Below are 22,164 nucleotides of genomic sequence, written 5' to 3' on the forward strand. Positions count from 1 at the left end.
GCCCACCAGGGGGCGATGCTCTGCCCATCCTGGGCGTCGCCATGTTGCGACCAGAGCCACTCTAGCGCCTGAGGCAGAGGCCACAGAGCCATCCCCAGCGCCCGGGCCATCTTTGCTCCAATGGAGCCTTGGCTGCGGGAGGGGAAGAGAGAGACAGAGAGGAAAGCGCGGCGGAGGGGTGGAGAAGCAAATGGGCGCTTCTCCTATGTGCCCTGGCCGGGAATCGAACCCGGGTCCTCCGCATGCTAGGCCGACGCTCTACCGCTGAGCCAACCGGCCAGGGCGACAAAATCTTTATATACAGTAACAACCATTCTTTTTGAGTCCAAAGAACTAATTCAAAGAATCTATGCATCCTTGTGTTCATTGTAGTGTTATTTTCAATAACCAAGATCTGGAAACAACCCAAGGGCCCATAAGTAGATCAGTAGATAAGAAATCTGTGATACATTTATACAGTGGAATACTACTCAGCCCTGTAAAAGAAAGATATCTTACCTTTTGTGACAGCATAGACAGACCTGGAGATTATAATGCTAAGTGAAATAAACCAGTCAGAGAAAGACAAATACTGTATGATCTCACTTGTATGTGGAATCTAAAGAACACAATAAACTGATGATCAAAATAGAAACAGGTGCATAGACACATGGAACAGACTGACAGCTGTCAGAGGAGAGGGGGGACTGGATGAGAGAGGGTGAAGGATTAGCCAGAAACACATATACATAATACATAGACACAGACAAAAGTGTGGTGCTACCCAGAGAGAAAGCGGTGGAGGGAGGTGGAGGTGGGCAGAGGGGGAGGAATGGGGTTGGAAGGACACTTTGCTGTGGTGATGAGCATGCGACGCAGTCTGCAGATGGTGTTTTGTCGAGCTGTACACTTGAAAACATGGCTTTGTGAGCCTCCATAAATTCCATGAATTCAACTAAAACAGATAAATTTAAATAAAAAATTGCTTGGGACCCATGTCTTTACTCATTTTGTTTGAAAAGTGAAATATTTCAATTTATTCTTTTTCTTCATGCTTGTATATGCCCACATCATCTTTTTTCCCCCATACTATTGAATATTTCTTAAAAGACCACTTTTTTTTTTGGTTTCTGCTAACAGTTTTAAACATTTGAAAGTAAAACCCATCATAATGTTAAAATGCAGAGAACCAATTATTTTCTCATCCAGATAGAATTTGTAAATCTTGTCCCAGCAGGACATTTATATACTTTGAAGGAAAAAGGAGAAAAGGTGTCTGCCGTTGGAATCTCTCTGGTCATGGAGTTTACTTACGAGCACTCACATTCTCACCATGACTTTCTCCTTAGTTCATATTACCGACCCGCGTATTTCTAGGGGATGGATTGTTCTGTCCCAGCTATGAAATGTAAGTTGCTCTCCCTTGACTGTCTGAGTCAGGAGCTGTGCAACACCTTTTCTGAAACCCTGGTGAAGACCATAGGAGGTGTTCACCCCTGGCTTATATATGTAGTGTGGGTTTACCTTTCATTTGACCTCTATCTATCCCTGTTAGATTCAGAATCTCATCTTTTTTCTCACTATCGCTAATAATATCTTTCCTTTACTTATAAATATCAGGCATAAGCCAACCGCCAGGGCCCAAGAAGACAGAGGACACGATCAGTTACCTAATGCCCTAGGAGCGGCACATATCTCTTTAGTTTCAGGAGTGGGAACAAGAAGAGATAAAGTTAGTTTTTAAAAATGTAAGGAGTGCACAGAAATAAGAAAGTCCCAAGTTAAGAAATGGGTATTAGTTGTCTTGGTTAGTTTTCTTCTCTTGCCTCTGTCCAGGCAATGGGTCAGGTGGAAGGAGAAAGTTGCCTCCAAAGAGTTTAGAAAGTTTTCCAAGTCGCATTCAAAATAATTTTTCTTTCCTCATCTGCAGGGACTCACGCGCAGGCCCCAATATCCCCTCCAGCGGAACGCATAGTAGACATTACAGGCGGGGGACATACAGTGATATATCTGTTTGCCTCTGTACTTCAGCATTGTGTAGGTCATAACGAGCATAACTAGAACAATGAAGACCAAGATGTGTTAGCTTAAGGATTGCATGTTGAGCAATTAGAGAAGGAGAAACAAAAATGATTTGCAATAAACACAACAGGTCTGATTCAATTAAATGGACCAGCGTGGGTCAGCTTGGGACATAGATCAGCACAAGACTGGAAAGCAAATAAGAACAATGACTCAGAACAAGAGTGATGAGCAGGATCCAGACCACAGCGAGGCTCGGACTTAGTGGTGATGGATACGGGTTACAGCTGATGAACAGAGAGTCAACGAAGACAGTCAGTCTGCAGGTTAAATTCTTCTCAAGTCATTACTTGCTTTTCTTTTTAAAGTAAAATCTGAAATAGAAAGTTCTGTAGATTCTTTAGTGAACAGATCTATCAAATTACTCATTCTAGTCTCTTCTTCGCTCCTTTCAAGGAGGAGAAATACTGATTTGATAGTCAGAGTCCAGGAAGTTGAATTCCACTGAGGAGTGGAGTCCCTGAAATAAAATTCAAGTGGTTTCAGAACACTGGCTGCTCCCTGGGACCCAGCCCAATTTGCCACAGTTTTTTTTTCTCAAATATAAGGCAAAAATAGTTCCACCTAACAATTGTCCTTTTGAACAATTCAACGTAGGTTTCTTTATTTTATTTATTTATTTATTTATTTTTGTATTTTTCTGAAGCTGGAAACGGGGAGAGACAGACAGACTCCCACATGCGCCCGACCGGGATCCACCCTGCACGCCCACCAGGGGGCGACACTCTGCCCACCAGGTGGCGATGCTCTGCCCTCCAGGGGGCGATGCTCTGCCCCTCCGGGGCATCGCTCTGCCGTGACCAGAGCCACTCTAGCGCCTGGGGCAGAGGCCAAGGAGCCATCCCCAGCGCCTGGGCCATCTTTGCTCCAATGGAGCCTTGCTGCGGGAGGGGAAGAGAGAGACAGAGAGGAAGGAGAGGGGGAGGGGTGGAGAGGCAGATGGGTGCCTCTCCTGTGTGCCCTGGCCGGGAATTGAACCCGGGACCTCTGCACGCTTGGCCGACGCTCTACCACTGAGCCAACCATCCAGGGCTTCAACGTAGGTTTCTTTAAATGAGACACATGATTGTGTTAGAATTGAAATGAGATTATAATGCCATTTTATGACCAAGGAAGCCCCCAGATATTTGAATTTGGTCCCAGGTCACAGCAATGCTTTCACATAAGGTCCTTATAAAAGAAATATTTGGCAAAGAAAATCAACATAACAATAAATTGTTAGGTGGAACTTTTACTGGAAATCAAAATGATCTGTGTGATCAGGTTGGATCCAGGGTTGGCCAGATGTTGGGAACCCCTGGGGTAGACCCCTTGTCTGGGTCCTTGGGTGCTGGATTTGCAGGATCTGGCTAGGCGCCTTAGTCTTTGAGAGCCTGCCTGGAGCTGATGAATCATTTCATATTGTTCTGAGCTCCGGGTCAAACTGTGGGTTTCACGGAACTGACCCTCTCTCTCTTCAAACTCCAAATTACCTTCTGTTGTCAAACATTGACTGATTTTTGTCCTGGGGGGTATATAATGAATCGTGCCTTTAAGGTCCTCATAGTTTTGGGAAGGCACAGAGCACAGCCACAGCTGTGTCACAAGGTATGCTGTGGGAAAGGCCATCAGAGAGCATTTGACAGCGAAGACCTGGAGAGACCTAGGGGTGAGAAGGCTCATTTTGACCTGGAGATTCTGGAAGAGGTGGAAGAAGTGCAGTGTTGTGTTATAGTCTGAGGAGCAGGGTCACAGGTACATTTTGTGTGGTGGGTTTTCCAAGCAAAGAGAGTAGAGATAAAAGCACAGACGTAGGAGCTAAGTTTCTGGAAGATGATGAGTAGTAGTCTGAACTAGCTGGATTGGGGTGGCTGAAGAAGGACACTGTGCATTTGTATTAGAGTTACTGTTAGATGTAAGGAATTTAGACATTATTGTGTGGCCAACCGAGTGTTCTTACACAGGGGACATGGTCCTAAGTTTGTTGTTTAAGGAAACCCACTCAGGAAGCTGGGAAGGACACGAAAGGTGTGGGCAGAGGTTGAGCTCTATGGGATATGCTGTCTCCTTCTTGTTGGAGGGAATAGGACCTGTCTTCAGGACAGCAGTTGTGGTGGCGGGAAGGGGAGGCAGCTTTGTGGGCTATGAGGGCTGACCAGCATCCTCAGCTGGTGTGGTTCTTCTTCTTCTTTTTTTTTTATATATACTTGGCATCTAAAAGGGCCCTTATAGGAGGTCAGATCATCACTACTCAATAAAAATATAATTAAAGTCACAAATGCAAACTATGTATGGAATAAAAATACTTTAGTAACCACACTGGAAAAGGAAAAAAAAAAGAAACATGTAAATTTAATTTTGATAACTTTTTACACTCAAAACATCAAAGACATTGATTTCACCATGTAATCATTGTAACAAGTCTTTGTATCGTCTTTCTTCATCCTTCACCAGATGTTTTCATCCTTTTTTTCCTGACTTGGTTCTCAGCACAGCCAGGCTGGCACTCACCAGGGACTAGCAGTAGATAAGTAAAAATGTATCCCCCTGGACCTCACCAACTTGATACATTTTTACTTATCTACTTAATGCTAATCTACTTTTGTAAATCTACCAGATCCTTAGACTTGGATTTGACTAATCTCATTGTGTGGTGTTAATTGGTTTCAGTGATGCTGAGCTCCCAGAAGGGTGGCCGGGTATTACTGCTTTCCAGCTCAGCAAGGCAGTGGTTTCTCACAGAAGAATGGCCCTGGGGGAAGGGTTCCTGTCCAGGGGAAGCAGAGGGTGCTGCCCTGGGGCCTCACCTCCTGCTTGGAAGCAGAGGCATGGAGTGGAGATGAAAGGGAAGGCTTCTGCTTCTTAGCCCCACTCAGTTCTGACTTAGGAACCTGCTTTTCCCCACTGCCTCTGACCAACCGCAGCAAACTGACTGAGCAGAGTGAGGGGTGTTCGTTTCATCGCCATATTTATGTCAGGTGCTCACAGACAAGGAATTGCTGTGGACCAAGTTGTGTGGGGCCACTGAAGAGAGATTCATTAAAAATACTCAGCATATCCAGTACATTAACAAAGAGCCTCATGGCTGAAATGTTTCTGTAAAAAGTCATGCTAATCCTTTCCCGGTTTTTGAAATGTTTTCCTTTAACATCATGCAACTAATTTTCCTTCCTTTTCTTTCTATTGTGTTACTCATGTTTTTTTACTTTTTTTGTTGTTGTTGATGTTTTGACATCCTAAAAATCATGCTGGCTGAGAGAGACTAACCCTCCCAGGGTTAGGCAAAGGGCTCAGCAGGGAGAGTGCCTTTCATATGCAGACAGCCAACCCTGAAGTTACACTCCCAGCAATCTCCTTTGGTAGTTTACACACCAAGCCAGTATTTAGCCTGCCTAAGTCATCCCAGCATCAGGTCCCAGGAAGCCAGAGACTGCTCCTCTAGCTCCGTACCTGCCTCTTCTATTCGCACTGGCCAGTCTGAACTCGTTTCCCCTGGCCTGCCTTGCTTCCAGTGGAAACCCCGATAAAAGCTCTGGCCTGTTTTCCTCTGACCAATAGTACACTTGTCCTGGTGCCGCCCGTGCTGCCCTGAGCAGAGTGCCCTCTTCTCTGGAGAGAGGCGAGTCATCAGTTCTTTCAATAGCGCTGGCCTCTGCATGTTGTCATCAGTCACCTCCATGAATTAAAATCCCAAGAGTCCAAAAGAGATGTATGTCTGCTTCTCTCTCATGTACTTTATACTTTAGTTATTTTGGACACAGGTCGTTACCAGATGTGAATTTAGAGTTCGGTGAAAAGGTCTTCCAGAGGCTTTGAAATCTTGCTCGCACTGTGAGGATAGGGCCTTCAGGGACACAGGTGACTGAGCAAACAAGCGTTGTAGGTAATGAGAAAAAAGGCCGTACATGCTATATAAACATTTTTATAAAACACACTGTGAAGGCAGCCAAATGCTAGCATGTGGCTTATGTATCTGGTACATGCTGGGTGGTTTTCCTGTCCCATCTCATTTAATCATCTTCAGGACACAGATAAGCTGCAGAAAGGTAGGTGACGTGCTCAAGGTCACACACTAAGAGGAGGCTGGATTTGAACCCAGAGCCTCCTAGTGAGCCATGCTCTCATCCCATACCACATTCTCCCTTTCTAGAGGAGCCAACACCTTGAAGAAAAGCGTGCACTGCACGTGCCTCGAAGGCTGCAGCAGCAGTTCCGTTTTCTGGCTCTGGATGCCTGATGCCTGACATTTTTTTTTAGAAACATAGCATTCAGGGGCCAAGATTATTGGGGGGGGGGATTGTAGATTTTATTGAGCAATGAACAGGGTATGAAGAAAGTGATTTGGGGTCATGTAGAAAACAGTGACAGACCTTGAGAGCCCAGAGCTGTTTCTCCTATTGGGAAGGAATTCAGGCTCCGGAGGTCCGGCCAGAGTGTGGGCCACGGCTGAAACAAGGCCACACGAATGAGAAGGGTTCAAGTAGGTTCCAAAACCAGTGGGAAGGAAAGGAAGTCGCAAATACCAGCGCTTTGTTTTTTTGGCAATTTATAACTCCATGGTCTAATTTATTAATTTCCTCAAGTCTATTTTATATTAATGCTATAATTCAGTCTGCCTTTATGAATTTTTCATGTTGATAGAGACTCTGATACTTTAGAATTAAGAAATATCATTTGTGGGTTTCCTAGGCAATGAGTGAAAATAAAGGAAGGTAATATAACAAAGGAACACTTACAGCTGTCAGAGAACAGTGAATCCTGCAGATTTTTCTTTTTCTTTCTTTTTTTTTTTTTTTTTTTGCAATACAATATTTTATGTCAACATGTTTTCTTCACAGATAAATGAGTAGATTGGAAGAAAAGGATGGATATGAATAATAAACTCCTTGAGAAACAAAGCAAGCTGGTGCTGCTAGGTGAACAAAAAACTGGACCCAAAGGGTCCATTTAATTCCTGGGAGTTTGGGATTAAATGGAAAGGAAACATTTAATTTAATTTTCAGAAGTGATTATTATAATTGTTTTTGCATTAAAATACTTATTTATGGCCTGACCAGGCTGTGGTGCAGTAGGCAGTGGCACAGTAGATAGAGCATCGGCCTGGGACGCTGAGTACCCAGAATCGAAACCCCAAGGCTGCCAGCTTGAGCTCTGGCTCATCCGGTTTGAGTATGGGCTCACCAGTTTAAGCATGGGATTGCAAGCTTGAGCATGGGGTCAGGCAGCTGGCTTGAAGCCCAAGGTCGCTGCCTTAAGTAAGGGGTCACTGGTTCAGCTGGAGCCCCACAAGTCAGGCCATGTACGAGAAAGCAATCAATGAACAACTAAAGTGCCACAACTCTGAGTTGATGCTTCTCATATCTCTCCATTTCTGTCTGTCTGTCCCTGTCTGTTCCTCTCTCTCTCTCTCTCTCTCTGTTATATATATATCAGTATATATGGTTTAATAGGTTCTGATCTCACTTTCTCACCATCTTTTTGACTCTTCAGACCATTTCCAGTTACAAAATTTCAAGGTGATAATTTCACAAAGTTTAAACTGAGGTGTAATAGGCTTCCTAATAGTTGGAGATGTGAATTAAAAGTTTTGAGTAAGAGGGAGATGTGGAGACAATGAAGTGACGTAATGTGGGGTTAGCAGAAAGATTCTCCATGTGTTCCCCATCTGTAACTCTGCTACGTAAACTCTGTGCGTGCGTGACTGCAAAAGTAGCAGCTATTCTAAAGAAGAGTATTCCTACTTTTTAATAAAAGCTGCATAAGTGACTCATTGCCTATTTATAGGAGCTATTCTGGTCCCCTTCTATCTGTGTATCTCCTGGTACAGGGCAAGATTATATCGTGTGACTTCTAGATGTCCTGTTTTTGGAACAATTTATTCTAGAATGGATTTTGATCCCTAGTGTCTTTAAAATGGGTAAAACAGGGTTTTCTAAATATAGGGATAGCCAATAAAAAGAAAGAGACACATTCAGGAGGAATTTTAAAAGGTGAGTCAGTGGTAGTGAGCTTTAGGGAGGCTCATAGAATTAGATAAGTTCTCCCCAAAGTACCAAGGGTAAGACAATGACAACCTAATTAGAGCTTTGCAGTAAGAATGGGCTCTAAATTTGGTGTTTGCTAGGGGACACCTTTCTCTCTTGGGCTCAGTATTCTTTCTCTTTGGAAGCATGGTCAGATTAAGGCCCTTTGGGAAAGGGGCCACTTTTTTTCCTTTCATTCTGGAGTGGAGGACGTTTAGGTTCTGAAGGAACAAAAAATCTAAAAAGTGTGGGATCATTTTCCCCCTCAAAGTATTGAATGCACATGTAAAAATCTGAAAACAAATTGAATTTCTTTTGCTCATAACATTTACTGTTTTCCTGTGACCTCTTCCTCCCCTTGTTTCTCACTTTACCCAGGACGTTTAGTAAGAAAAATAAAAAAGGCCCCAAAGGCCTTCCTTACAGAATAGTAAAGGTCTTAGTCTTTTTAAAAATTATGGAATATTTTTATCTGGTTATGTTTTTTGTTATTGAGTTGTTGGAGTTTTTAAAGATATATTTTGGAAATTAATCCCTTTATTCGATATGTGATCTACAAATATTTTCTCTCATTCAGTAGGTGGATTCTTTTCATTCTGTTGACCACTCTCTTTTCTGTGTAGAAGCTCTGTGTTTTGATGTAGTTGCACGTGTTTAGTTGTGCTGTTGTTATCTGTGCTTCTGGTGTCATATCCAAGAAAAATGGTATGACAGCTATGGAAAACAGTGTGGAGGTCCCTTGAAAAATTAAAAAAGAGAACTACCATAGGATCCAGCAATCCTACTTCTGGGTATATGTTTGAAAGAACCAAAATCAGGAGCTTGAAGAATTGTTTGCATTCTCATATTTATTGTAGCATTGTTCTTGATAGCCAAGATATGAAAGCAACCCAAGTGTCCATTGACAGGTGAATGGATAAAGAAAATGTGAGATATATATATATCACAATGAAATATTATTCAGAGAACTCAGAGACAGCTGAGGATGAGCTGGACCTATGGGCACCTGCCATCAGTAAGCATGGGTGACATCTACCTGGTGAACTGTTGGCCGTAGTCTGATGGGAATGAATTCTCACTTCATGTCAGATGCCTTCTCTCCCAGGCTGTACTGTACATCTAAACCAGGCGCTATGCAAACCCTCCAGAATCTGTGTAACCTCAGAATAGAGAGGGGACTAAACTGATTAAAATTTATTAGTTTTCATCCCTCAGTAGAAGGATGAGTGAAGACTCAGAATATAGACTGAGTTAAAGAAAAATATAGTTACATTTCTTTATGATCAAATTTTTTGCCTAATGTTGGTGCTCACTGTGGTAGCTTTTTTAGTATCTGCGCGGGATTGGGGATGAGGTATACTGGGGGAGCAGGGAGTGGTCTTCTCTCTTTGCTCTCTTACCTTAGTCAAGATGGAACCATTCTGGCCCTCCAGTGTGCTGCCATCTTTTAGCTATTGCTTCTCACTCTCTCTTTTTCCCATTGCCTGCCACTGGAGTCAGAGACAAAGCAGAAAAAACCGCACTTGAAAGTATGAGGACACCCTCACCCTCAAATAATAACTGTCTCTAACAGAAGTTTGCAGGTCTCAGAGCTTTGACCAGCTCCCGAGCCCTCTTAGCTTCATTTCAAAGGCCCAGGTTACTCCGGAGGTAAGGCTGCAGAACCTTAGCATAGGGAGCAAATGGCACACGTGCACAGAAAGAGAAGGGGTGGAGAGAATGTGGGCAGGGATGAAAAGGGTTTCAGAACTGAGATAGAGAGAAAGAGAAAATGGAAATGTGGCCACAACTTTTGTTGTTGAAAACATATCCCCGTTGGCTTACCAGCTATTTCCCTGCGGGGAGGATATATTTTTTGTATGACCATGCTAAGTCTAACATATTTCTCTTGCAGATGCTTTGGTGTGGACATCAGGGTACTTGGGCATAACACCTAATTCTTTGGGGAACCGAGAATGGTATTTGCCTTTTTAAAGTGATTTTCCTTTGTCAAGGTGAATGCTGTCACATGGAGCCCTTGTTCTTGGCCACTGTTTGTCAGAGGTCACCAGGGAGCAGCACAGGGCATCATTACTCTTCTCCGAGCCACAGAAGCAATTGCTGTGATGACAGCGAGAAACACTGCCATTCTTGGATGCTACCTCCCTGTTCCCAGGTGCTGTAATTTTCATTGTGGGAGAAAGTCCTCAGTGGGAAGCCTCTTGCTCCGCTCCTCTGAAGTTTGCTATGAGACTTCACCATGGGAACTGGCGGCCACTGTGCCCATGAATTTGATGAGCCACTTTGTGTGGTTTGGACACACTGTCGCAGAGAAGACCTGTGGACAGGCTGCCACACCATTCACATTCACTGGGGAAATCACCCTTGGTTTGTTTGTATGAAGTTGATGCTTGTCTAAGAACCCAAACCGCAGCACCACTTAGAACAATTTCCAGCAGTCAACGGCAAGCCCTGGGGAGGCTGCGGGAAGGAGCAGAGCCATGTGTTATCCCACATCCCCGGGCGCATCATCTGGGTGAAGAGGCCAGCCCAGCACTTAGTGCACGGTGCAGACTCCAGCTCCTGTGAGGAATTTCTCACTCTGGGGAGCAATAAAACAAACCGGGCAGCTAGAGTGTGAGTGGGGGAGAGGAGAGGAAAGGCTCATCTATCAACCCAGGATCGGCTGCTCTGTCCTCTGATTGCTCTTCGTCCTGCTACCTGCCCTACACATGTAATTAGTGTCCATTAAGTATTTCTTGGACGAATGAAAAAATATATGGACTGAAATGGTTGATAAGACTGTAGCTACTTTATTTTAGATTTGTAAGTTGATAAAGTTGAAAAAGGTTTTTCTTTAATTTATTGGGGTGACATTGGTTATTAAGATGAGATAGGTTTCAAGTGCACAGTTCAAGGGTACATGATCTGTATATTGCACTGTGTGTCCACCACCCAAAGTCAAGTTTCTCTTTGTCACCATGTATTTGACCCCTGTTACTCTTTACTACCCTCCCAACACCTTCTTTCTGGTAACCATCATACTGCTCTCTGTATCTATGAGTTTCTGTTTGTTTTTCTTGTTTGTTCATTTGTTGCTTTCTGTTTTATATCCCACATATGAGTGAGAAATCATATGGTTCTTGACTTTTTCTGACATTTCACTTAGTGTTACATTCTCCAGCTCCATCCTTGTTGTTGCAAATGGCAATATTTCATCTTATCTCATGGCTGAGTAGTATTCCATTGTGTATATGTACCACATCTTCTTTATCCAATCATCTGTTGAAGGATGCTTAGGTTGTCCCCATGTCTTGGCCATCATGAATATTGCTGCAGTGAATATAAGGATAGGTATACCTTTACAAATAAATATTTTCAAAATTTTCAAGTAGATACTCAGAAAAGGGATATTTTGGTCATATAGTAGCTCTACTCATAATTTTTTTGAGGAATTTTCATACTGTTCTCCATAGTGGCTGTACCAGTTTATATTCCCATCAGAGGTGTAAAGTGTTCCTTTTTCTCCACAGTCTAACACTTGTCTTTTTGACAATATGACTTCTTGTCTTATTGATGATAGCCATTCTAACAGGTGTGAGGTGGCATCTCATTATGGATTTGATTTGCATTTCCATTTTAGCTAGTAAAGTCAAACATCTTTTCATATATCTGTTACTTTTATAATTAAATTATTGTCAATAACGAGACTCTAAGCATTTGGTCTATTGTTTTGGTCATCTGCAGTCTTGTTATTTTTATGACCAAGTGTCTTAAGAATTTTACTATGAACTCAACCAAGATGGTCAGACAGAAACCTAGTTGATAAAAATAACTGTGAGTCAAGCAACTCTGAGGATGTGTTTCAGCATTCTGGAAACGGCCGAGAGAATCCGTTTGGTGAACGCAGTGTCTCTGACCTGATGGGTCCGGCTGGGCCTTGCTCCTCTCGGCGCAGGAGAGGGCATTCCAGTGAAAGCAGGTGCAAGGGGGCAGCAGACCTGGGAACAATGAAGCCAAAGGCCTGTTTCTCAAAGCTGGAGGGAACCCTGCAAGTGGGGAGAGTATGCTTTTCTCTTTGGAGATTATACTCCCTTTTCTTAGGTGATTCTGGAGGAACATGGCTGCAGCCGTTACAGGTAAAGAGCTTCTACCAGCTTCTTCTACCTCCAGGGGCATAGCCCACGGTTTCCGCTCAGACAAGCAGAAGCCTGGGTAAAAAAAAAACCAAAAAAATATTTCTACTAACATTTTGCTGCAGTCTGAGATGGCAGAGTGTGCAATGTGCAAAAAAGCCCCAAAAAACTAAAGACATCACCAGCCTGACCGGTGGTGCAGTGAACAGAGCATCGACCTGGAATGCTGAGGTAGGTCACTGGTTTCAAACTCAGAGGTCACCAGCTTGAGCACAGGATCATCCACATGATCTCAAAGATGTCAGCTTGAACCCAAAGGTCACTGGCTTAAAAGCCCAAGATCATCAATTTGAGCCCAAAGGTCACTGGCTTGAGCAAGGGTTTGCTGGTTTGGCTTGAGCCCGAAGTCTGATCCCCAGTCAAGGCACATAGGAGACATAATCAATGAATAACTAAAGTGGAGCAACTACAAGTTGATGCTTCTCATCTCTCTCCTCCCTTCTATCTTTCTCACTCTTTCAAAAATAAAAAATAAGGAAAAGAAATATGTAATAAAGTTTAAAAATAAAAGACATTGTTGGGCAGATAAAATATATTATGCTCACTTTGTTAAAAATAGCGCTGCCCACATGGAGGCCGTCACCCAGGTGATACTAATGTGTGATGGGGGCGGGCTGTGGGCAGGCAGGATCCTTGTACCCTGGGGCTTGGTTTTGGGATTAACCCTTTCCTACCCTTTTTGATGTGGGGTGGTACAATCCCATCATGTCTCTGATAAGTGACTTTGTATTAGAGACTTCCCTATTTTGTATATTGGATTAAAGGTTTTGATTTCTACACTATAAAATAGGGGCAGAACGGGAGCTTGCTTTCTTGGTTCCTGAGATTATCATTAGAGGAGAGAGTGGAGCAGAGAGCAGAAGGAGGCCACGTGGAATAGGCCAGGAGAAGTAGCCAAGATGGCGGAGTGTTGAGTGAGAAGCCAGTTAGTGCAGTTTGTGCAGGGAGGAGGAAGGAGATGGGGAACAGAGGTGAATAAGTCTGGTGTGAGCTAGAAACCTTTGATTCTAGGAAACTCGGATAAGTCAGTAGCTTTGTGAGCACTGAATGTGAGTGGGTTTTGGAGCCCAGTGTGTGTTTTACTTGCCCGCCGGGTGCAAGCTAGAATTAAAGATGACAGCCCACCAGTTTTTGGCTCCATTGTTTCTTTACCGACTGTCTGAATACAATGCGAACCTGCATGGGCCGGGCGGCTCCTGTAGTACTAGCCCTGGATACTGGCTCTACAGACATCAACAGACTTCTTTCTCATTTGGGAGGATAGAATGTTCATGGAATTGGAAGGGAGGTCTGGAGAAAGGTGAGCTTTCCAAGGGAAGATAGGATGGAAGCGTTCCGTGGGCAGGGAACAGGCTGCAGGGTGATAGGGTTGGGGAGTGTGAGTTCCCATGTGGGGTTTCTCTAAGGCCTGCATGGAGAAGCTGTACCTTTCAGTGTCTCATGTGGGTTCAAGGAAATGAGTTACACATAAGGTTGACTCTGATCTTATGTATTCTTTTTGGGCTTTACTAGATATCTCTGTAAGATGTTATTCAAACCTGGAGCTCCAGGTCAGGAGCCCCCATCTCTCTCACCTCCTCGTAGGCCACCAGACAGACAATGCCAACCAGCAGTCAACCCAGAGAGATGGTCAAACCCATTCCGCAGCGGTCCCCTCCTCAGACATGCTGATGGTCGGCACTGGTCCATTCTCACAGATAGAAGAGGTATCCTGCACATTCTAATACCTAGAAACCTGCCCTTCACCCTCCCTGCCAAAGACTAAGATGCTTTATGGGCCAGTGATCTGACAAGTCAAAATGTGTATTGCTTTTTGTTTTAAAGGAGCCAGAATGCAAAGGAAACGCTAGTGCCGGGGTTCCGACACGCTAGCTTTTCACTTTCCAACTAAGTTGCACCCCTTACATGACATCCCTGAATGAGAATTTCAAATAGCCCAAAATATATTATTAGAAGAGAAAAAATTAGAAAAGCAAAAAACCATTTCTTCAGGCTGTTAGAATGTCAACAGGCAAACTTCTGTTTACTTAGACTCATCTTCATTTCATGTATATTAGGTATGTGGCCTTATTTTCTGGACCCTTCCACATTCATTTTGCGTACATTTAAACCAGTAGGCTTTTGGGAACCTATTTGGTGCTTTTTAGTCTTTCTAGTGGAAGCCACATCTGTTATCCGTATCATGTAATTATGGGTGGCACTGCTTGGATATTGCAGATTCAATGGGCAGTCCTCATCTATTTGTCATCCTGAACAATGAAAACACAAGGGCAGTCTGTTATTTTACTCTAGTTCCTGCTTATCATTCATCCTCTTTTGTAAGCAGCTGATGTTTCCTTAGCAACCATATTAACTTGGTACTCAGGGTCTTTCCTCAAGGTGAACTGGGTTCCTTTTCATCCTTTTTCACTCACTCATAAGCTTATTCTGTCAATTACCATCCTTACCTTAAAGTAGGAGTTGTTTCTAGTGTTGTACTCACTTGCGTAATTTGCAAGGAAAATAAATTAAAATTTTTTTTATTAATTTTTATTGTGTTTACATGGATTCAAGTGTCCCCCTGAATATAACTCCCTCATTTCACACCCCTTTATCCCTTTTAATACCGCCTTTGCCCCCCTCCCCCAACTTCCTCCCCCCTTCCCTCTAGGATTTGCTGTCCTATTATCTATATCTCTGAGTTATGTATACATCAGGGGTCCCCAAACTTTTTACACAGAGGGCCAGTTCACTGTCCCTCAGACCGTTGGAGAGTCAGACTATAAAAAAAAACTATGAACAAATCCCTAAGCACACTGCACATATCTTATTTTAAAGTAAAAAAACAAAATAGGAACAAATACAATATTTAAAATAAAGAACAAGTAAATTTAAATCAACAAACTGACCAGTACTTCAATGGGAACTATGCTCCTCTCACTGACCACCAATGAAAGAGGTGCCCCTTCTGGAAGTGCGGCAGGGGCCGGATAAATGGCCTCAGGGGGCCGCATGTGGCCCACGGGCCATAGTTTGGGGACCCCTGGTATACATTATATAGTTTCACTAATCCCTTTATCTTCTCTGATGCCACCCCCTCATGCCCCTTCCTCTGACTGCTGTCCCTCTGGTCCCTGTGACCCTTCCTTTGCCTCTATTCTATTCCTTAGTTCACTTTGTTCATTAGATTCTACATATATGTGAGATCATATGATATTTGTCTTTCTCTGCCTGGCTTATTTCACTTAGCATAATAATCTCCAGGTTGATCTATGCTGTCACAAAAGGTAAGATTTCCTTCTTTTTCACAGCTGCATAGTATTTATTCCATTGTGTATATGTACCACCGCTTTTTAATCTACTTGTCCGCTGACAAACAGTTGGGCTGTTTCCAGATCTTGGCTATTGTGAACAATGCTGCAGTATACAAGGGGGTGCATATCTTCTTTTGAATCAGTGATTTGGTATTCTTAGGATATATTCCTAAAAGTGGGATAACTGGGTCAAAAGGCAGTTCCATTTTTAATTTTTTGAGGAAACCTCATACAGTTCCCCACAGTGCCTGCACAAGTCTACATTCCCACCAGCAGTGCAGGAGGGTTCCCTTTTCTCCACACCCTCACCAGCACTTATTGTGTGTTGTTTTGTTAATGAGCACCATTCTGACAGGTCTGAGGTGGTATCTCATTGTGGTTTTAATTTTCATTTCTCTGATTAGTGGTGTTGAACATTTTTTCATATACCTATTAGCCATTTGTATGTCCTCTTTGAAGGAGTGTCTATTCAGTTCTTTTGTCCATTTTTAAATTGGATTGTTTACCTACCTGATGTTGAATTTTAGAAGTTCTTTGTAAATTTTGGTTATTAACCCTTTATCAGACATATAGATGAATATATTCTCCTATTGTGTGGGATGTCTTTTTATTTTGTTCATGGTGTCTTTTGCTGTGCAAAAGCTTTTAGTTTTATATAGTCCCATTTGTTCATTGTGTCCTTTACTATACTTGCCCATGGAGATTAATCAGCAAAAATATTGCTACGAGAAATATTGGAGCATTTACTGCCTATGTTTTCTTCCAAGATGTTTATGGTATCGTGACTCACATTTAAGTCTTTTATCTATTTTGAGTTTATTTTTGCAACTGGTGTAAATTGGTGGTCTAGTTTCATTTTCTTTTTGCATGTACCCATCCAATTTTCCCAACACCATTTATTAAAAAGACTGTCTTTACTCCATTGTATGTTCTTACCTCTTTTGTCAAATATCAGTTGATCATAAAGACATGGGTTTATTTCTGAGTTATCTGTTCTGTTCCATCGATCTGCATGCCTATTCTTATAACAGTACCAAGCTGTTTTTATTACTATGGCCTTGTAGTATAACTTGATATCAGGATACCTTCCACTTTATTCTTCATTTTCAAGATCACTGAGGCTATTTGTGTTCTGTTTTGGTTCCGTATAAATTTTTGGAATATTTGTCCTATATCTTTGAAGTATGTCACTGGTATTTTAATAGGAATTGCATTGACTTTATAAATTGCTTTGGGTAATATAGACATTTTAATTTTTTAAAAATTTTATTTATTCATTTTAGAGAGGAGAGAGAAAGGGAGAGAGAGAGTCAGAGAGGGAGAGAGAGGAGAGAGAGACAGAGAGAGAAGGTGGGGAGGAGCTGGAAGCATCAACTCCCATAAGTGCCTTGATCAGGCAAGCCCAGGGTTTCAAACCAGTGACCTCCACATTTTAATGATGTTTATTCTTCCTATCCATGAACATGGTATATACTTCCACTTGTTTGTATCTTCCTTGATTTCTTTTATCAATGTTTTATAATTTTCCAAGTACAAGTCTTTAACCTCCTTGGTTAAATTTACTTCTAGATACATTATTTTTTGTTGTTGCAGTAGTGAAGAGGATTGTTTCCTTAATTTCTCTTTCAGACAGTTCATTGTTGGTGTATAAAAGTGCCTCTGATTTCTGAGTATTAATTTTATATCCTGCCACCTTGCCAAAATCATTTATCAGGTCTAGTAGTTTTTTGACTGAGACTTTAAGGTTTTCTATGTACAGTATTATGTCATCAGCAAATAATGATAGTTTTACTTCTTCTTTTCCAATTTGGATGACTTTTATTTCTTCTTGCCTGATTGCTGTGGCTAGAACTTCCAGAACTATGTTGAATAAGAGTGGATAAAGGGGGCAGCTCTGCCTTGTTCCTGATCTTAAAGGGATTGCTTTTAATTTTTGCCCATTGAGTATGATGTTGGCCATGGGTTTGTCATGTTTAGGTATGTTCCCTGTATTCCCACTTTGCTGAGAGTTTTGATCATAAATGGGTGCTGGATTTTATGAAATGCCTTTTCTGCATCTATTGAAATTATCATGTGACTTTTATTTTCCCTTTTGTTTCTGTGATAATCACAAGGATTGATTTGCAAATATTCTGCCAGCCTTGACTCCCCAGAATGAATCCCACTTGATTATGATGTGTGATTTTTTTCATGTATTGCTGGATCCGATTTGCTAATATTTTGTTGGGAATTTTAGCGTCTAAGTTCATCAGGGATATTGGCCTATACTTTTCTTTCTTTGCAGTGTCTTTACCTGGTTTTGGAGTGAAGATTATGCTTGCCTTATAAAAAAAGCTTGGAAGTCTTCCTTCCTCTTGAATTTTTTGAAATACCTTGAGAAAGATAAGTGTTAGTTTTTCTTTGAATATATGGTAAAATTCGCCTGTGAAACCATCTGGTCCAGGACATTTGTTTGCTAGGAGTTTTTTGATAACTGTTTTAATTTCATTTGTTGTAATCGGTCTGTTTAGATTTTCTGATTCTTCCAGATTGAGTTTTGGAAGATTATATGTTTCTATGAATTATCCATTTCACCTACATTGTTTCATTTTTTGGCATACAGATCTTCATAGTATTTTCTTACAATCCTTTGTATTTCTGTGACATCAGTTGTTATTTCTCCACTTTCATTTCTAATTTTATTTACTTGAGTCCTCTCTCTTTTTTTCTTGGTTAAAGCTTTGTCAATATTGTTTACCTTTTCAAAGAACCAGCTCTTGGTTTCATTGATCTTCTCTATTTTTTTTTTTTTTAGCCTCTATGTCATTTATTTCCACTCTGATCGTTATTTCCTTTCTTCTACTTCCTCTGAGCATTATTTGTTGTTCTTTTTCTAGTTATTTTAGATGCAGGTTATGTTGTTTATTTGAGCTTTATCTTGCTTCTTAAGGTATGCTTGTTAATGCTATAAACTTCTCTCTCAGGACTGCTTTTGCTGTGTCCCATAAATTTTGTGTTGTTGTATGTTCATTTTCATTTGTTTCAAGAAAAATTTTAATTTCTTCCTTGATCTCATTGTTAACCCATTCATTATTTAATAACATGCTATTTAGCCTCCAAGTGTTTGGATGTTTTTCAGTTTTTCTATTGTAGTTAATTTTAATTTCTAGTTTCATGCCATTGTGATCAGAGAAGATGCTTGATATGATTTCAATCTTCTTAAATTTATTGAGACTTGTTTTGTGTCCTAACATGTAGTTTATCCTAGAGAATATACCATGAGCACTTGCAAAGAATGTATATTCTGCTGCTTTGGGATGAAAGGTTCTGAAGATAATTTATTAAATTCAGTTGATCTAGTGTGTCATTTAAGGCTGCTGTTTCTTTGTTAATTTTCTGTCTGGAGTATCTATCCATTGATGCTAGTGGGGTATTGAAATTCCCTACTATTATAGTATTGTTGTTGATCTCGCCCTTTATGTCCATCAAATTTGCTATATATATTTAGGTCCTCCTATATTAGGTGCATAGATATTTATAATCGTTGTATCCTCCTGTTGAATTGCTCCTTTTATCATTATGTAGTGACCTTCTTTACCTTTACTATAGCCTTTCCTTTAAAGTCGTTTTTGTCCGATATAAGTGTTTTTACCCCAGCTTTTTTTTTCATTTCCATTTGCGTGAAATACTTTTTTCCATCCCTTCACTTTTATTCTATGTGTATCTTTTGTTCTCAGGTGCATCTCTTGTAGACAGCATATGTGTGAGTCCTGTTTTTTTTTTTTTCCATTTAGCTACCCTATATCTTTTGATTGGATCATTTAATCCATTTACATTTAATGTTATTATTGATATGTAGTTGTTTATTGCCATTTTATTCTTTATATCTTCAATCCTCTTTTTCTCAATTTTTTTTTCTTTGCTCTTTTTACAGCAGGCCCCTTAACATTTCTTGCAGTACCGGTTTGGTTGTAATGAATTCCTTGAGTTCTTTTTTGTTGTTGTTGTTGTTTTTTTGTCTAGGAAGCTTTTTATTTCTCTTTTAATTTTAAACGATAGCCTTGCTGGACAAAGAAGTCTTGGTTGTAGGTTCTTGTTTTGCATCACTTTGAATATTTCTTGCCAATCCCTTCTGGCTTCAAGTATTTCTGTTGAGTAGTTGGATGTCATCCTTAATTAGGCTTCTCTGTAGGTAATTAACTGCTTTTCTCTTGCAGATTTTAGTATTCTTTTTTTGTTTCTTTGACACTTTAATTATGATGAGTCTTGCTGTAGGCCTCCTTAGGTTCCTCTTTAATGGAACTCTCTGTGCTTCCTGAAGTTGTGTGACTTTTTCCTTCATCAATTTAGGAAAATTTTTGGCTATGATTTCTTCAAATAGGTTCTCTATTCCTTGTTCAGTCTCTTCTCCTTCAGGTACCTCTATGATATGGATGTTGTTTCTCTTTAGGTTGTCACAGAGTTTTCTTAGAGTTTCCTCAGACTTTTTGAGACTCTTTTTGCTGCTCTGCTTCTGTGCTTTCATTTATCTTGACCTCTAAATTGCAGATTTGATCCTCTGCTTCATCCAGTCTGCTATTAATTTCTTCTAATGCAGTCTTCATTTCTAATATTGTATTTGTCATTTCTGACTGGTTCTTTTTTATGATTTCAATGTCCTTTTTGATGCTTGCTATCTTTTTAGTTAGGTGCTCACTATGTTCATCCATTATTTCTCTAAGGTCCTTGAGCATTCTATAAATCATTGTTTTGAACTCTGCATCTGGTATTTTGGTTATTTTCTTCTCATTCAGTTCTTTATCTGGGAATTTCTCTTGTTGATTCATTTGGGCACCTTTCTCTTTCTGCCCATTTTGTCTGTATATTAAGAAGTGCTGTCTGATTGAAATTTTTGTGTTGTCTTTATGAAGAAGATGGGCTGGGTGGTACTGTCCTCCTGGCCACTTGTTTTACTTGTTCTAGAAATACTTCTTTGATGGTACTATTTTCCCTCTTGTTGTATGTGAGTATTAGATGCAGTTGGTCTTTTTATGGCTATATTTATCCCTTTAGACTGTCTGGCTCTAAGGGTCAATCTTGATTATGTATATTATACACTGTGCAATGTCTGTCCTGTTGGGTGTATTTATTCTCCCCAGTGTTTGGTGCCTGCTAGACTCCACTTTTGGGTGTGCTGCTTGTGTAGGTAGTTGAGTCTAGGTTTGGTGCTGTCTGCCACCCACTGCCAGTAGTGTTGGCTCTTGTCCTTCTTGGGTTGGTGTCAGTTGTTGTTTGTAACTCGCTGTGGGCTACCAGTCTGCACTTACTGCACTTTTCACTATTTGTGTCTGCATTTTCTATGTCTGGATACTGTGAGAGGGTCCAATCTGTGTATAAGGATCAGCATCCTCCTGCTTAGAGATGATGACAGCTCCGCAAAACCCCCAAGCACTGTAAGATTTATCTCCACTTTTTAGCTTCTCCTCCTCCTCCTCTTGCAGCTGTCTGGTCTTCCCACAGAGTGTTCTGTAGAAAGACTATAGTGTAGGCTCAGATTGGCTTCACTCAAGCAACCCCTCTACAGGTTGTACACTTGGTGGCTTACGCAGCTGAGGTTGTAAAAACAATGTTTGTGGGACCTCCTACTTCACTAGTCTCTAGGTCAGGAGCTCAGTACAGGGAATGTGGCCCCTATTTCAGAGCTTGATCCCTCAGCTGCTGCTGGATACTCAAATTTTATTTCTCCCCAACAAGGTGAGAAGTAGGTTCAGACCGAGTATGGCTGGCAGTCCCCTCTGAAGGAGTTCTTCTAGCTGTTGAGACCCTGGTCTCAGGGAGGAAGACTAAGAGAATCCTTCCCTGGGGCTGGTGGTACCCCTCCTGAAGGTGGCTAAGCCCCTCAACCAGATCCAACAATAAACTCACAGGGACCCACACTTTAAATATCTTTGCTCCAAACCTCTCTCCCTTCTCCCTATGGAATGTAGCCTAGCTGGACAGAATATCCAGTGCCTAGGCTGGCTGACTGTGAAGCTCCACCCTATCCAAAGCACATGAGCCACTGTGGCGGTGCTGATCACAGAGAGTGGAACTTGCCTTAGCTGGGCCAGGTGTGAGGAGTCCTTCATTAGAAAACCACTGTAGCAAGGGTTATTAGGCCCTGAACTGATGCTTTCCACAGGTGGCCCCTTCCTAGCAGGAGCCCAGCGCAGATCAGTGGGAGACACTGCCTGTGACTGACCCTCAACAACCTTATTGGAGCTACAAGCAATTAAGAGTTTGTGGCTGCCTCTGCTGGGCCCAGGTGTACATGGAAATACCTAGCTGCACTCCTAGGTATTTCCTGCACTGACCTTTACCCACTCTGGTCCTGGGGGAAATTCCACTCAAATGGCCAAGTTTCCCTGAGTGCTGCCTCTGGTTGCTGGCTGCTTGTTATGCTCAGCTGCTGAAAAAGCCTCTGCTGGAGTCTAGAGCCTGTGGCAATTCAGGGATTAGGAAGGGTGGTGGGTGTGGCTCCATTCCTCGGCCTCAGGTGTCAGTCTGTCCAGACTTTTTTCACAGACTTCAGTAGGGTGTGGCCTCTGAGACTCAGAGGTGTGGTCTACCAACTCTCTGGACAGATTCAAATGAGTCTCTGTTGAGGTGGAAGCATCAGCCATAGAATCAGGAGCG

Source organism: Saccopteryx leptura, chromosome 3, assembly GCF_036850995.1.
Source record: "Saccopteryx leptura isolate mSacLep1 chromosome 3, mSacLep1_pri_phased_curated, whole genome shotgun sequence".
NCBI lineage: Eukaryota > Metazoa > Chordata > Mammalia > Chiroptera > Emballonuridae > Saccopteryx > Saccopteryx leptura.